Source organism: Micropterus salmoides, unplaced genomic scaffold (genome assembly GCF_014851395.1).
Source record: "Micropterus salmoides isolate LMB-PRFRI ecotype aquatic unplaced genomic scaffold, ASM1485139v1 Ms_hic_scaffold_10, whole genome shotgun sequence".
Classification (NCBI taxonomy): Eukaryota; Metazoa; Chordata; class Actinopteri; order Centrarchiformes; family Centrarchidae; genus Micropterus; species Micropterus salmoides.
This window is the reverse complement of record NW_024040041.1, coordinates 15410576-15426263: the sequence shown is the minus strand read 5'-3', so window position 1 is coordinate 15426263 and position 15688 is coordinate 15410576.

Below are 15688 nucleotides of genomic sequence, written 5' to 3'. Positions count from 1 at the left end.
CCTATGAAGCGAAAACACCAAACACTCATTAAATGTATTAATAAACACCCTGCAAGGCAAAAACTGAGGCTGCCAACAAAGACAAAGGCTTAACAATCTGAGGACAGCAGGTGTGTGAGTCAAGAACCAAGGTGATGTCACAAAGTCGGGGGAGGCAGGTGGGCCAACTGAGCTAACGGTTGAGCAGGAGCCCGCATCTGGTAAATGTGTCTCTGTTGGTTAGATAACGATGCCAAAGGCTCAATCAAGCATGAACCAGACATTTTGGAGAACTTTCTGTCCTGTTCCTGAACATTTCACACATTTCACACACTTCGTGCCAAGTAGAGTTGAAATGAGACCAATTTCATCAAAGAAAGCATGAAAAAAACAAAGTCTGCTTGACTGTCGTAAAGTGTCACCAGAAGAGCAGCACACAAGAAAACCTTAACGTTCCTGTAAGCAATCAGCAGCACCACTAAATGAGCTAACCCTCTAAAGAAATTTCTCCATTTCATTAGAATTTGGGAGCAGGTGCTGGTGAATTGAAACTTAGCCCCTACGTCCTATTTGACTACACCACGGACAGAGTGGAGGGAGTGGAAATGAGGAAAGATTGAAATTGAGCCTCCAACAAATACCGTCTATCTCCATTGCCCATCCATCTGTCTCTCTGTCTTTCCTTCAAGGCACATGTGTCCTTAGCACTGCCAGGCAAAATCTGCCACTGAGGCTCCTAACTGCACAGCTTCAGGCGGGTGAGATGGAGAGAGTGAGAGAGAAAGAGAGACAGAGAGAGAGAGAGAGAGAGAGCGTGGTGTCCGAACAATAATGCTGCAATGATGTGTTGAGAGGAAACCCGCTTGACACTGTTCTTGATCATAAAAGTTTATTAAATCAAAGAGTTCAGCATCAATTACAAGCTCTGCAGCAGCTTGGAGAGTGACCCAGCCCAGCTCTGTCTCTCTGTACATCAAATAAAGCTTATATAGGATATATTTAGGTATCTGTTAGGTACCATAGAGGGGTTTGAGTCTGCAAAATTAAAGGTCGAACCCATAGAAGGGTACAGTACTATTCTGTGGTAACAAAACAAGGGGTTAGTGGTCAAATTCTATAGAAGGGTTCAGTCCCTACATAACCACCAATCACTGCTCTCCCCTTAGGAGGTCACTGACCCTCTGTCCTGCTGCTACAGTGCTATTTTGAACTGTTATGAGTCAAATGCACAAATATTCCAAGTATTGGATACTACAAGAGAGAATAGGAAGACAAGGGGAGTACTGGTGATAAAAAAATAAAGTGCAGAACTGCTGTAGACTCCATGTCTTTTGCATGGACCTGTCCTGCCGAATTATGAGTCTGACTCATGATGAAACCTTTCAAGATGTGTGCAGTGTCCGATTGTATGTACATAAAGCATAAATGTGATTTTATGTGGATGTTAATGTATCTGTATCCATATGTGTTTAATGTGGGTGGACTACTGTGCTGCTGGAGTGTAATGCATGATGGGATATGTCTGAGATATACAGTATATTGAAGGACCGGATTTACTAACACCCCAAATAAAGAGTACTAAATTGCGTGTATATTCTAAAATATTGCACGTGTAATTGCAGTACCAAGAAACAGAATCAGAACTAGAATCAGAAGGAGCTTTATTGCCAAGTAGTGTTTTAGACATACAAGGAATTTTCTTTGGTGATAAGGTGCTACACGTAGACAAACATACAGTTCACATAAATAAATGTATAAATATATAAATACGGAACAGATAATGCAAGTTATATAAGAATAATAAAACGAATAGAGAAAAATAATACAAATGGGTAATTAACTAAGAATTGTTGCGTAGATGACAGGTACAAACACAATGGAGGTGGCAGTATTAGGGTTTTAGGTGTTTTAATGGTTTCCACCATGGAGAATCGGGAGGGAAAGCAACCACTGTGTAAAAGCCTTGGTTTGTTTTATTTAGTGCGTCCAGAGTATGTGGAAATTGTATGTACCTGCCCATCCTGCCTAAGATTGCACTTAGGCAGTACTTGGGACAGCACACCTGAAAAACTGCATTGGGAAACCCCAGCAGGAGCAGCTACAGTAAGCTGGAATGACCCAGATGCAAGGACAGAGTGCAAACTATGGTGGAGTCAGGGGGTATAAGACATGAGCTCCCCTAAAAACATGATTTGTGAAATTTTTGGGGGTCTCTAAAATATTGTCAGTATGCTGTTTGTCATTAATTTCTATATTCCTGTATCATTGTGGATCATGCTTAAAATCAGGAGCGTTGTGCTTCATCCAGCCAGAGGGAAACCTCACCTATCGTCTGCAGCATGCCCGGCCGGCCGCTCTGCGATCTCTTGTCCCTGGCCCTGTACGCCCCAATGCCCCCCTTCCGTCTCCGATCCATGCACTACTGCAGCTGAGGGCTCTCCGCAGCGCCACGCACCTTTCTAAATTCTTTCATCTAACGGAGAAGTGTTTTACACATATGAGGAATTTGCTACACAATAGTTGATAAATAAATGAAATACAGTATCTCACAAAAGTGAGTGCACCCGTCACATTTTTGTAAATATTTGGTCATATCTTTTCAACACTGAAGAAATGACTCTTTGCTACAATATAAAGTAGTGAGTGTACAGCCTGTATAATTTGCTGCCCCCTCAAAATAACACATGACACAGCCATTAATGTCTAAACTGTTAGCAAACAAAGTGAGTATACCCCTGGTCCTGGTGCAAAATCTTCCACCTGTAGGCGGACTCATCCCCACCAGAGATGAGCCCAATGAGGGTGGTGTCATCTGCAATTTCAGGAGCTTGACGGACTGGTGACTGGAGGTGCAGGTGTTGGTGTTAAGGGAGAAGAGCAGAGGGAAAAGAACACTTGCCACAAAACACACAGCCTTGAGGGGATCCGGTGCTGATGGTCCTGGAATTTTCCAATCTTCACGTGCTGCTTGCTGTTCATCAGGAAGTCTGTGATCCACCTGCAAGTGGAGTCAGGCATTCAAAGGACTTTCATCAAAGGACTTCATAACCACAGAGGTCAGGGCGACGGGTCTGAAGTCGTTTAGGCCAGTGGTCCTTGGTTTCTTGGAGACAGGGATGATGGTGGAGGCTTTGAAGCAGGCTGGCATATGGCATGTCTCCAGTGAGGTGTTAAAAATGTCTGTGAACACTGAAGACAGCTGATCAGCACAGTGCTTCAGGGTGGATAGGGAGACAAAGTCCGGCCCAGCTGCTTTGCAGGGTTTCTGCCTCCTGAATAGTCTGTTGGTGGACTGGGGCTGAAGCAGGGCAGAATAGTCACGGGGGAGGTAGTCCGATTGACTCTCAAAGCGGCAGTAGAACTGGTTCAGCTCATTTGCCAGGCGACAGTCGTTGATGGAGTAGGGGGGGCTTTGGGTTTGTAGTTTGTGATCTGTCTGAACCCCCTACAGAAAGAAGTGGCGTCGTTTGCAGAGAACTGGTCCTTTAGCCTCTCTGAGTACAGTCGTTAAGCTTTTCGCACCTCCTTGCCAAACCTGTACTTTAACGAGGAGGATAGGCACTAAATTTTCCAAAGCTTTAAGAAAAAACCAAAAACAATTCAATTCATATAGTTCATTGAATAAATAAAATGAAATAATTTTCTAATATTTTTAATTTCTCTACGTCTTCTATCATTACGGCTGCGTCTACTTCTTGTGATGACTTACTTTCAAACCTATTAAATACAGATGCTGTTGCACTCACATGAAATTGCTTTTAGGCTTGTTAGATCAAATTGCATGTTGTAAATAAATGTATTTGCATGTTACCCTCCCATTACTTTACACAATAAAACTGAAATGCCCCAAATTGCATGGTCATTAAGGCAAAAGTAGTAAATGAACAACAAGGCTTTTGAAAGACGTCATGTTAAAGACATGTTAATTTGCTGGTGATATCAAGTTTGCACACGTTTTTACTCATGCAAACCTTTAGTATATTTTGCCCTAACATTAGTCCCTCTGGCATAAATGAAGTATTTTACCTCCGGGGTCAGCTCTTTCTGTTTGTCTCACTTTGACACTTAAGCATCTCTTTTGCATTGATGTTATGTTATGCACTAAATTGGTCCTTTCAGCACTCAGCACAATTTTAGCAGGTAAACCAAGCTCAGTCTGCCACTTTCATCACAGGCCCTCCTCAGTTTGCTGAGCTGCATATATGAGTAGTAACCATTCATCTTGACAGCTATGCCTGTGGACATAAACCAAGGGTTTTATATCCTGCCAACAGCCACAATACAAGCCTATGTTTTAGCCAAACCTTTGGCAGACAGGTTTAGGTTTTGGACTGGAGTGCTGGTGTTGCCACACTCTCTGGTAGAACACTGTGGATTAGAGGGAGAATGGGGACTTTGATAATCCTCTCCCCTCTCTCTCTCCCTGTTTCTCTCTCCATCCCTGCCTCTACCTCTCTCGGGTGGTGAATGACAAATCACTGTGGGGTGGAGATGCTGTCAGTATAATATAAGCATAGTATGAAAAGGTTTCATTGTTTATTTTTCTGATTGTATTTTCACCCCATAAACAGAAGAAAAAAACAATAAACAAAGGGAAGCATAAGGATGTGACAGTTATATACTGTATGATTATCAATGTTGGACAAGAGTTGGATAAATAGTAATCAACTCTAGTGTTGTAGTAAAAACCGCCCAAACCGAGTGCAATTCAAGACCAAGACCACAGTTTATCGAGACCGAGACAAGACCAAGACTTTTAGGGGCTGAGACCAAGTCAAGACTGTTGTGGATTTTGGGTTTTAGTGGCATTATGTTCCTGTTTAGTCTTTTTACTCTTCCTAGTGTGTGTTAGTGTTTATCACTCCCTGCCCGTGTGTTGTCTTTTAGGTTCTGTTGTTATGCTTCTGTTTCATGTTCTCTGTTGTATTTTGGAATACTCGTCCTTGTGTATTGATACTAGCTTTACCTGTTTAATTTTGTAATCACTGGTGTTTGGTGTTTTTGTCTAGCTTTGTTTCCTGTTTGCCTTGATTGCTCATGTGTCTCACCTGTGACTAATTACCCTGTCTGCTTGTGTGTATGTGGTGTGTCCCAGTATTGCCCTTAGTTGTGTTGCAACTAATCTAATGTTCTGCCTTGTGTTCTGTTTTCACCTGGATTTCTGGATTGTTCCTTTGTGTTATGATTGCCTTGCCTTTGTTGGTCTTACTTCTGTGTTTGGACTACCCTGCCTTTAATTTGAACTTCCCTGTAAGTTCCATGTTTACCATACAGTAGAGCTTGGCGATATGTCCAAAAATGTTATCATGATAAAAAATACTATTCAATATCAATAATTAATGATAAATGTCAAATCATTATTTGTTTCAAATTTAAAGGCACATTGTCACCGCATGCCTTGTCCTTAGTCTGAAACAAACTAACCGCATTAGCTACTTCCCTCAATATGTTAACTAAATTAGGTAGCTTGTTCACCTAGGTAAGTGGCAAGCAACTATAGCAAGCAACTAAAATTAGTGCCTTGAAACATACAGTATATACATAGATAAACATGCAAGCTTTTTTAACGTCACTTACACAACGCTTACCTTTCTTTATGCTTTCTTTCTAAGTGGCAGTAAAAGTTAATAACGTGGTCCCAGCCGTCTCCTTAAGGTTGCACTGCAGAATTTACAGAATGCAGTGTGTTTTCTTGTAAGCAGATTAATTCTTTATAGTTTAGATAGCTAAATGTTAATACAACGATTTTGCTGACATATCCTCCTGCTCCCAGACAGCCACAGCTTCTCCTGTCTCCCCCATTCACTTTCTTGGTGTGCATGTGAAGGGGGACGGGGAGGGGGGACAGCCATTAACAGCAACAACACATTTTTAATTAGTTATTGGTTGCATTTTGAAGCAATGAGTTTAACATCCAATCAAAGTAAGGATGTTAACAAATAAATCAGACAATGCAAAAGCAATTTATTGATATTCCCAAAGTTGTGGTCTTGACTGATCTTAAAAATAAAATCCCGAGTCTTCAAGACCAAGAACAAATGCGGTCAAGTCCAAGATGAGACAGAGACCATCAAAAAGTGGTCTTGAAAGCAAGACCCATCTCGAGTACCACAACACCAATCAACACACCCCATACAGTTTTACTCAATGAAAATGTAATTACACTACTTTACTAATTCATCAAAAGCAAAAGTAATTAGCTACTTGTTTGAGATTGTTTTTTTTTTTTTACTAAGAACAGCAATATTGTCTTTAGACTACTCTGAATCTTGACACTGTGGAGTCCTTCCGCTTCCTGGGCACCATCATCACCCTGGATATCAAGTGGGAGGTGAACATGAACTTACTCACCAAGAAAACCCAGCAGAGGATGTACTTCCTGAGGCAGCGGAGGAAGTTCAACCTGCTAAAGTCAATGATGGCCCACTTCTACACCGCCATTATCGAGTCCGTCCTCACCTCCTCCACCACCATCTGGCACGCTGCTGCCACTGCCATGGACTAGGGCAGACTGTAGCGTTTCACACAATCATCAGAGAAGGTGATTGGCTGCACTCTACCATCCCTGCAGGACCTGCATGCCTCTAGGACTCTGGATAAGCAGGACAGACTGTGGCTGACCCCACCCCGGACACAAACTGTTTCAGACACTCCCCTCCAGCAGCAAGCTGAGGTCCATCAGGACTAAAACCTCACGCCACATGAGCTGTTTCTTTCTGACTGCAGCTGGCCTCATCAACAACGCCCGCGACCCCCACTGACACTGACGCTCACACCCCCCAAACCTCCCTCTACAGTACATGCTGCACATATTCTTCATTATTCTTATTAATTATTATTATATTACGTTTCGTGATGCACCAAGTCAAAGCTAATTCCTTGCATGTATAAACCTACTTGGCAATAAAGATGATTCTGATTCACACATTTCTGAGTGGGTTACAATCTAGCTAAGAAGACACCAAACATGTGATTAAAACAATTTTGGAGTTTTCAGGATTGACATTACTCCTCTTTTGGTGGCAGGTATCTGCCTCCCCACACCTTCAGCCCTTGCACCAAGCTAACAAGTCACGGGCCAGTCTGTCCACTGAAAGCAGAGAGAGTTTATTTATGTCAGTCCTCCATCAAACTGCCATTAAGATAGCAAACAAGCAGACTTTGTAACTATTAAATTAACTGGGGGTTCTGGGGATCAGCAACTTTAATGTAATCACTGAATTTCAAACCATAATCAAATTGTAATCACCTTCTTAAGTTATGTGTCACTGCCTAACACTGATGATAATGCAGCCAAACAATCTTGTTGTTGTTTTGTTGCAGTTCTTTATGCTACTTACTAATTTAATTTATAAAATTTAGATTAAAGATAGTACCATGAGAAAAGAGAGTCCTAATTGCAACCCCTCTGTTATAGAGAGGACGTGTTAACTGACTTTAAACTAAATTCAGGCAAAGACAAATACATGTTGTGGTTAAATCAGTTATTATCTAGTTTATTCTGCCGACTGTGTAGCTTCATGGATTGACATCTGGAAAATGGGGGATATTTTTGGGAATCTTGCATGCACATATTGCACTATTGCTGTAGCCTTCAAAAAGTAATGTACAAAGTATATGTAATCTCTGCAATAAAATATGCTTGACTTATAATACAGCCCTCTGTGTCCACACCATTATAGAACAATACTTAAGAGGTAAGTCTACATTTTTAATGTAGATGGGGCTTATTGTGTAGAAAAAATGTAGAAAAAAAAATCCAACATTATGATAATCTCAACCTCTCTAAATAAGAGGTTAGTGTAGATCAGAAACATAATCTGTGTTTGTCGCAGCAGAATCAATTACGTAACAAACAAAGCTGTGGTTCAAGTGACAGTCTTAAAATATGTGTCGTTTATGCAAGCTGTGCAATTTCGTTGTGCCTGAAAAGATATAATGCGTATTTTTAAATCTTTGGTAATTATTTTTCCTGCAGCATCATTAGTTTAATTTGCCACCTAGATGCTTTCGGCTGTACATGTGCTACCTGTTGTAGCAGATACACTGACTAGCCCATCACCCTCAGGCCAATCTGACAGAATACAAAAACCTTACAGGACTGTGTATGAGAACAAAAACAAGAACACTCAGAATTGATAAAAATCACTCAATCTGTGAAAAAAAACACATGTTCATGCTTCAGAACATTGTCTTTTCTAGCTCTGAAAGTTCCTCAGTTACAACGCATCCACCTTTCAATTACTATGTTGCCATGTTTTATGTGAGCTAAAACTTTACAGCACACTAAGAAAATAAACGCCACCTTTTATTTATGAATAACAAAGTCTGCTCATTTCTGCGTTTAACCACAGCGCAGCACAGTGCCACATACACACACTCACATTCTCACACACACTCCTCTAAGCTTATGTCGCCTGGCTGGTGGATTAAGTGTGAGCATTTGTGAAATCATTTGAACCCCTAGGGGTAAGAGTGAAGACCGTGTGTGCGCGCGTACGTATGCGTGTGTCACTGTGTTTATGGGTGCAACATGTGCAATGTGTACAATGTTGTGTGCATTTGGCTTAGGTTTGTGCACATTTTACAGCGTATATGTCTGCTTGTGTTTGGGGCCTGTACAGTGTCTGTGTGGTTCAACACTGCTGTCACTACACACCAGTAAAACTGCAGTAAGAGAAGTTTAAAAAGCAGTACTGGAAGATGAAAAAGAAGAACAAATGAACTCCCCTTGCCTTGTTTTAACTCGGGATATACAGCAATCAATATTATTATTGATCGAGGAGAGAGGTAGCTTTTGTCTATCTTAACTATCGATTACTTCAAACCAACAGCTTATTTCTACATTTTAGCCTCCATGACTCCAGACTCTCAGCCTGAGAAGCTGACTAAGCATCAAAGAGCATCTGAAGGAATGTGAATGGGCAAAATGTAACCTTTTTTCTTTCTTGTTTTATACTTTGAATGAAGGCACACACACACACTCACATACACACACACACACACACACACACACACACACACACTGTCAATATTCAGTCAAATTGTATTATTAAGAAATCAGTGGGCAAACTAAAAGCAGCTTCCAGATACACATGTGTGTCTGCAGGCAGCAGGCTAGAATGAGAGAAGTGTTTCTAATCTCTAATCCCCTCAAATAAACTAGAATTATTCTGCCCTCCAAACACCTGTCTGTCTACCCCAGTGGCAGAAAATTCCTAACTACATTTACTCAGGTACAATGAGCAGAAGTAGAGTATTTCAATTCTGTGCTATTTCATGCTTTTACTTCTGCTTCTTCTTCTACTGCATTTCAGAGTTACATTTGTACTTTTGCTCCACTACATTTATTTGACAGCCACAATTGCTAGCTATCATCCCATCAATGCTTCTGGCCTCCAAAGGTGTGTGTAAGCATGGGTTTTCCTCCTGTGTCACCCATTCTACTCACTCTGAATCCACCCCAACACCCCTCTCTCTTTTCCTATGGATGGGAGAACCAATGGATCAATAACTGATGGATAAGAAAGAGAGACATACAAATACTATTTACTCTGAGATACGTTGTCTCAGAACTTTCTTTTATGTGTTCAAAGTTATAAATTTTGATTTTAGAGGATAAACAACATCAGAGTAAAACAAAATGTGTGAAACTGTAACAAACGGTTGGTGAGATGACATTTCCAGTGTCACACACAGGTACTCTATCCCATTCTGTTTTGCTAAATAAAAAACATTAAAATAAGTTTTAGGAAGAATATATTAATTTAAAATCTGATGCAATGTCATGGCAGTTAAGTAATTAAAAACGACCAACAATGATGCTGGCCTTTCCGACTTTTAAGCTAATAGCAAATAATTGCACGTTTAGTGAGTAGAAAGGTTCATGATGTAAAAAGAATTTCAAATAAAAAGCACATAAAGCCGTTTTTTATTATTAGACGTAAGTGGCATGCTCCAGTGTGTGTAAGACTGTGTGTTACTCTTTATGGATCTGTGGGTGTTTGCATTGTAGGAGTATAGTACACAGGGTGGAATGATAGCCATGTTATGAAATAATGAAATGACTGTCCAATTTCTCTTATTGTTGTCTTCACATTTTTTAACCACATATACAGTAAATTGTAAATTTGGAGCTCCTAAAAATAGTGGTTGCTCTTAAAAAACAGCGAGTGCCCTAAGCAGGCTTAAACATTGATGGGTTATCGTTGAGCATCTGTTGAAGCCAAAATTCAATGGGGCAAAACAGCCATGACTTTGCAACTGACTTTAGTCCTGCGTGAAAAAAAAATGCAGCCCACTCATTCGTTTGAATAGGCCCCATCTGTTGGGTCAGCAGTTGTGCCAACACAGACCGCTCCAGTGAAAAAACTACAGTCATTCATGAAATAAGTTAAACAAGCGGCAACAAACTGCAATGCTGTATTTCTACTGCAGTCATTGTGACAAAAATTAAATATTTGCAGTTGTGATGACTTTCAAGAGTTGTAAAATCCTTTCATATTATAAACCGCTGTTTAGTGTTCTAGCATCTAATAAGCCGTCACGCACATGGACCTATTAAGCGAGCAACCCTTTCTGGATTGTAATTTGTTATACTTTTTGTTTGGGGGGAATTACTTTGGCTATGCTAAGGCAAATGTAAGGTTAGGATAGTGTGGGCATTGTTATGCTTATCAAAAAAACCCTGTTTCTGTGTACAGTAAGATAAAAAAAAAACCAATAAATTATTAGTTTCTGTAGGCCATGGCACAAATTACAATACGAACAGATGCTTCAGTTGAAAATACCGCCATATACTCATCCAAATAAACTGAGCCTAGACGTACAGACACGCACACTCACAGACACACTAGGACACACACACACGGGGACCAGAGACACGGTCTGTCTGCAAAACTGCAGATGCAGAGAGGGTGACAAAGCTAAAATATTTATACTCAGATCTTAGCAGTCTGTACTAAGAGAGGGAAAGATGGATAAAGAGAGGGAGAGAGAGAGAGAATCAAGAAAAGAGGCTTGATACAAGAAACAGGGCAATGGCAAGTGTCAGTGTGTGTATGTGTGTGTGTATGTGTCTGTGTGAGTAAGAGGAAAAGCAGAGTGATAACTGAGAGAGAAAGAGAGAGAGAGAGAGAGAGAGAGAGGGTTGAGTGTGCAGCACAGATGCCAAATGAATCTAGGGCAGTTCAGAAAAAAAAACAAGGCATTATTTCAAAATCCACTTTGTACGTGTGTGCAAGTATGTGTGCGTAATTGTATTTCTATATTTGTGTGTGTGTGTGATATACAGGGAAACATGTAAGCACTCGTCTAATGTGAATGTAGCATGCCAGAGGCTGAAATTTAAGTAGAAATACCATAACTTGCTCAATGTTTGCTTTTTATTCATCACCCTTTAACAATTACGCCCACTTTCCTTCCATCATTTTCTGTCTCTCTCTCTCTGTATCGTTCTCTCTCCCTCCCTCACATATCCATATTTTCTTTCTTCATCTAACTCAAAAACTGAAGGAATTTGTGTATGTGAGCATGGGTGTGGGTTAATAAGGGTGGGGGGTTGGCACAAAGCAAAGATGATGGCAGATGGTGTCCTTACTTAACACACATACAGTCAACACACACACACACACACACACACACACAACACTGACTAAACACACCCTCATACACAGAAAAAGTAGTATGTGCGTATGGCTCATAATGTACACACATCCACACATGCAGGTTTCAGTAAAAGCTTCGTCAACTCCACTGAGCCACCAGTGGGACAATCCTTAAAAACCCAATTTTATTTTTTTTTGTCAAGTTAAGTTTCTGTCAAGATGGTGTTCAGATGGTTTAAAGATGCCATTAATGTTTTTATTAATTATTGTGTTTACGATTCATTTCTAAATTAAATAATCATAGTCACTTTTACCTGATTTCATTTTTGCATGCCAAAATTGTACGATTCAGGAATGGATTGTGTAAATGATTGCAGTTACTTTAACCTGTTCAACAACAAAAAAAATGCATACCCCACACATTTATCTCACATTTATTTGTATTTTTTCCAGTCAAATGGTGATTTTGATTAACACGTATTGGTTAAACAATTGCATATTACAGTGCACTGAAGACACAAGTAAATCAATTCTGTATTAGTGTATAAGGCACTGCAGTAAAAGCCTGAAAATAGCACCCCTAACAGTAACAGCTGCATATTGTATGAGTCATGTCAAGCTCTTTCTTCCTCTGCAGATTATTAAATCTGAAATGTGTCCAAACGCTTGGCTTCATTCAAAATCAGACTAGTTGAATAATTTTTTCGGCCTTTGTAGTGTCATAGAACCACTTGACAGTGCTATACGATCACAGCCAAATGTCCAGTCTATATTGTAGGGCGTATTTAGCATTAGCTTGTTTAGAAGAAAAACTATGACATTATTAACTTACAAGGAATTGTAATTTTTCCCACCTGGACTTTACATATCTGGGACATCATTGCCATTTGATTTAATGATGATGAAAAACATAGCGTCAAAGGTTTTAATAATGAATCCAGTATAAGGAATGTGAAGGTACTTCACGCCGTGTTGCATGCTGGGACGGGGTTGTCATTTTATGAGTTAAGTGCTCTGTTTACCTGTGAGCCTCCCTGTTGTTGTGGTAGTTACATTTTGTTTAGTTTGGCCACATACTAAACTTGGGGCAGATGTAATGTATTTATAAAGTATGGTATTTGGCACTTCGCGTGTTCTTCTTCTTCAACAATTCTCTTATATTGATTGCACTATTTTGTTAACTCCTACTTCTTACCCTAGGTATTTACCCCATTGATGTCATACGTGCTGTTAGCTCTTCCTAGTGTTTATTAGTCACTTGTAGATCTCTTGCTGTATTGATGCTTGTATGTTGTTCCTCAAATGTACATTGCTTTGGATAAAAGTGTCTGCCAAATGAGTAAATGTAAATGTGCCCGATTTTATAGGTCAGTCCTTTTACCCATACATTCCCTAAAAGCATCATGTTCGATGACGATGAAAAATAAAAATAACATATGTGATAACGAATGACAAAAATAACGCATCAAGTATGTGATTCTATCATATAGTGTTACTGTGTTTTCTGCATTTTAAAAGATACAGTTTGTAAGAAATGGCCAGAATATTAGTTTAAAACTTAAACTTAAAATGAACTAACATTATCAACAGATATGAAGAAGTACTAGCCTTGACGTTGTGTTGAGATATCTACTGAAGGTGGCCCCAGCCCATGCTGTGTTGTAATACTACTCGTGCCTCAAGAGGTGATAGACTAATAGTATAGCTCAGCCCCCCACTCCTAGTGTTAGCGAGTTCACTACGTGACACAAGCTCTCTTAGCTTTTTGAGTCTAATAAATTAACAAAATAAACTCTCAAAATGTCAAGAAAGGAAATATTCGTAAACCTATTTTCCTGATTAAACAGAAACATACAACCATACACCTTCTGAATTCAAGTTTCTCTCTTTCACCGAACAATGTGGTTAGTCTTTCCTCTGTTCCAACAATCACTAACTCTGGTTTGGTCGAAATAGCTAAACCCTTAATTCACAGAGTTAGATGTGGCTCTACTCGCTGTCGCTGCCTCTCTGATGTCTAACCTTCCACTTGATTTTCTCACACTCTACCTGATTTTCCCTCCTGAACCCTCCCTGTCAGAGTCCTGGTTGGAGCTGCTGTACATTACCTCGGAACTGCATTCCCTGGAGGCTGGTCCCAGTTTGGTTGTGTTCAGTGGGAGGCTGCTAAGCCCCGTTGTTTAGTCAAACAGTGTCTCAGTTTAAAGGGCCAATAAGTTAGCTGCACAACTAACTAGCTAGCGGCAGTTAGCAGCAGTCATGACCTGATATGTGACATGCTGCCCTCTTATTTTTGGAGAATGAATTCGACAGGTGGAAAGTAGTCTAAATATTTACACATTGTACCTTTAATGAAACACTGGAGTATTTTACAGGGGAAAGTGGTAGTGATGGGAAAAGTCACTCTTTTGACAGACTTAAGTCATCAAATCTTGTTCATTAAAATGAACTAATCTTTTTTTGTGTCATTTCATTCATTTTGTTCATTTGAAGTAGGGTGGTTGTTGCTTGACTTGCTTTAATTGAGTATTATGCACAAGTTCACCTCTGTTGGTAAATAAAAAGGAAAAGTTACATTGCGTTCTCTGGCGGACCCGGATCAGGGCTAACGTTAACAATGTTAACGTTAGCCCTATTAACTATGTGGCTGTGTTTTAATGTTTCAATGTCTGGGTCAGTTTATTTTGGAGAGTAGACGACCTCGGAGGTAATTTGGCTCCCAGTAAAACCCTGTCAGGGCTCTGGACCCAGAATAACTCTCATCAGCTGTTAGCTGTAAACACTAGCAGGACTAAAGTTACGGTACGGCTGTATTAAAACTATAGCACAACATCACTGCGCAGTAAAAACGTTATGCTTTATTAAATGTAACATAATTAACAAAATAGATATATAATGTCAGTCCAGTGACTATTACCTGACAACTGATTTGCCTCTCATTCTCCGGCGCTGGCAGTAACTCAGCCTGCTGAATGAACGGAAGACTGAGGAGGACCCATGTGAGTGGTGAACAAATAGTTCATGTCTGCTCCACATTAGCCGAGATGTCACGTGACAAATTAACGACTCAAACCAAGAGACCCGCAGTTGAGAGTCGTGAACTAATTAATTCTGTTTCCTGTGCTGCCTGCTTACCACAGCTTGTAGCTGAGCTGTCACGTAACAAATGAACAACTCAAACCCAGAGACCCACAGTTGAGAGTCGTGAACTAATCAATACTGTTTCCTGTGCTGACAGAGCCCATGCAGCTGCCGTGTGACGAGTGAACGCAAGAGTCCAAGATCCTTCACACATGCGTGAAAATGAACGAATTACTCACTGAGACAACCCGTTCCTCCTGAGTCATATACACGATTAGGTCAAATGAACTAAACGTTCTTTGAACGATGCAACACTAGGTAGTGGGCTTTAAACATCTAATGGCAATATAGCACATGCAGCATGTAGTTGTGTGCAGTATGTACAGTACATAGGCTTCATGTGTTTGTGCCAGTCAAGAGTGTGTGTGTGTGTGTGTGTGTGTGTGTGTGTGTGTGTGTGTGTGTGAAAATGTGTGGGTTTGTTTCTTGTAACTGAGATACACGTACTGTACACTGCAGATATTTTGCAGATGTCAGTCAGCACCATGTTTCTGTACTGAAGGGAGACGTGGATGTCCATACACACATCTGACCAATTACATACTTGCCGCTTCCGTATGTAGCCACAAGAAGGAATACCTTCCCTCAAACAGACACACAGTGTTGCATGCTCCTCTTTCTGCTAAACAGATTTTCCCTGTCAAAAACATTTTGTCAATGTCAGGTCACATTGCACCATTTTGTTACTCCTATCATAGTCATAAAGCGCTGTGAATCTATTAACGTGAGAGAAGGAAGACAATATCATCGGATGATTGGCCTCTACATAAACACTGCTGTGCGTTCACTGAACATTGGTATTTGCATTCCAATCATTTCCTAAAGGTCGTTATCAACCCACACGTTGATTACTGCCTACAATACTTTCCATGGATCTACATGTGGCAATGAAGGTAATGAAAAAGAATATGCGTATGAAACCAGCTGATTCAACTGAAATTAATGAACTGTTGTTTGTAAAG